The 2,175-nt window shown below is 46.0% G+C and overlaps 1 long non-coding RNA gene across 1 annotated transcript; it reads left to right on the top strand.

Moving 5' to 3' along the window:
- Positions 1–252: 252 nt before the first annotated feature.
- Positions 253–1,208, top strand: LOC134166628 (uncharacterized). The gene is made up of 2 exons (XR_009965933.1): positions 253–511; positions 1,128–1,208. It is a non-coding gene; the product is annotated as an uncharacterized LOC134166628 (long non-coding RNA).
- Positions 1,209–2,175: the final 967 nt, after the last annotated feature.

The following is a 2,175-nucleotide window of genomic DNA, read 5'->3' as shown; positions in this document are numbered from 1 at the left end:
TGAGCTGGAAGGTTTCTGTGCCAGGAAGCTCATCCCCAGGGCTCCAGGGGAAAAGCTGGTGGAGGTGCTGCCTTCAGACAGCAACAATTTTGCCCCAGCACTACCCAAGCAGTTGCAGCTGTGGGTCTCCACAGCTTTGCCCCCAGCTGCAGAAGCTGCAGAGAATGAGGTAAACAAGGCTGAGGGAGACAGCTACTTTGAGGAGGTGCTTCAAAAAGGGCCTTTTTCTGAGGCTGAAGAGCCCAGCTTGCTGAACGTGACAAAGATGCATTCTGTGTGGAGGAAAGAAACCTCAGTTGCTGCCAAAAAATTGTGTTCCAGATGCAAGCTGACGAACTGTCACTGCAGAAGGTTAGGATGATACAGGCCACCTTCCAGGAAATCTGCAGGAAGCAAAGCACTGAGCTGCAAAGGCAATGCAGAAGAGGCAGTACAGTAGTAGAAAACCTCTTATCTCTTCAAAATCATGAAGCCATCGCCATCCTGCCTTCTGCTCAACAGGTTGGCTCAGGTAGGTCATCTATGAGGCCACGAAGATGAAAGCTTACCAAGTGAGATCTCTCCTTCGCATATGGAGGCCTGTGCTATAGTTAGTATTGTAAGTTGGTCTGGAAATGTGTCCAGTGCTAAAATCCTTGGGAACTCCTGTCTCTTTTTCTCTGATGAAAAAAGCTCAGTGTGTGGCTGGCAATAGAGCCAGCAATCTATCTACAAGTGATGCTTTTTGCTGTTCTCTGGTCAGTGGAAACATTTGCAGAAACGACAGCCTGGTGACCGTGGAGGAGTGCTAGCACACCTGATGACATGCCAAATTGAGTGTGACAGCGCACATTAAGCCCATCTGTGTGGCTTCAGTCAGGTCCCTTTCTCAGCAAGGAGCTGGTGACTAACCCTTAAGTGTTAACAGGGAGCAAGTTCCCTCAGCAGTAGCTGAGGCTGGGAGCTGAGAGAAGAAGATGCCATTACTCTGATGCTGGTTGCCATCACCTGACTCAGGCATTTCAGGGGAGACCAGCTGTTTAGGTGAGCCACCTTTACTTTAACTGTTTAACTTTGCCTTGAAGAGGCCAGAGGTACTTAGTATGTCAAGCATCCTGCCCCACTCCATTGACCATGCCCCTTTACAGGCACTCATCTTTGGCTCTGCATGTGAAAGTACAAGTTAGGAAGCTAATATGAGCTGGAGAATCAAAAAAGGACTGCCCTTGCAGGTGCACTTTTGTAATCCCAGTGCAACCTGAGTGTGCCAAATAGTACAGCGTTTAGTGCAGAATTCCATTTGGATCCAGGTAGGATGCCTCAAGCATTTTAGGCATGGGAACTACAGCAAGTATTTTTCTAACTGAACCATGCTGTAACGCTTCAGTGAGGATATCAAGAGCATGGGAAGGAGAGAAACTGGACTGAAGCTGCAAATCTTCTTCTAAAAGAGAAGATGGTCTTAATGATAGTAAAAGCCTGGGAGCAGATTCCAGCCTTCAAGGCATCTGGTATGTAACAGTGACACCCAATGTTCTTTGCATTAGCCATAGATTTTTTGAGGAGGTCACTTTTTCTTTCTAGGGCTCTGTATACTTCAGGGCATTTTCATTCTGCCTAATTTTACACACCTAATTCAGTCAGTAATGTGACAAGTCTATCTCCCCAGACTGTCTTTACCATTAACAGAGAGACAGATTGGTTCTTTTAGAACGGTGTAGAGCACAAATTTACCTTGGGTACCTCTGAATCCCTCTGAGGTACCTACTAACTTGCAATGGAGCCTGTAGCATCATAAATCTGGGAGTCAGTGTCTAAATTTATGTGCTGTAAATAAGACCCTCAAGGCCCATTTCAAAACCATTTTATAGATTTCACTGGAGTTACTCCATATTTATGTCGCTGTTTGCAAGATCAGAATTTGACATAGCTCTCATTTTCACTCTGGCACCTCTTGGTCTTCATCAGGAGGCTGCTGGTGGGTTTGAATTTTGTTTTTAATGTCACTGCACTCATTTGCTAGTTTTCGGTTTGAGTGGATGTGAGCATCGGCTTCTCTATCTGAGAAGCTTCTCCATCAGTGGGGGCAGCCGCAGCAGACTGCACTTCGTATTCTCTTCCCATCCCTATGCCTCAGTGCAGCAGCAAGCCAATTATATGAATTAATTGCATCACATTTACTGAGACAAATGCAAA

The sequence above is a fragment of the Pezoporus occidentalis genome, unplaced genomic scaffold (assembly GCF_034315485.1).
Source record: "Pezoporus occidentalis ecotype Australia unplaced genomic scaffold, CSIRO_AGI_Poc_V1 ctg109, whole genome shotgun sequence".
Taxonomy (NCBI): Eukaryota; Metazoa; Chordata; class Aves; order Psittaciformes; family Psittacidae; genus Pezoporus; species Pezoporus occidentalis.
Note: the sequence above shows the minus strand (reverse complement) of the source record. Positions and strands in the feature narration are given on the sequence as shown.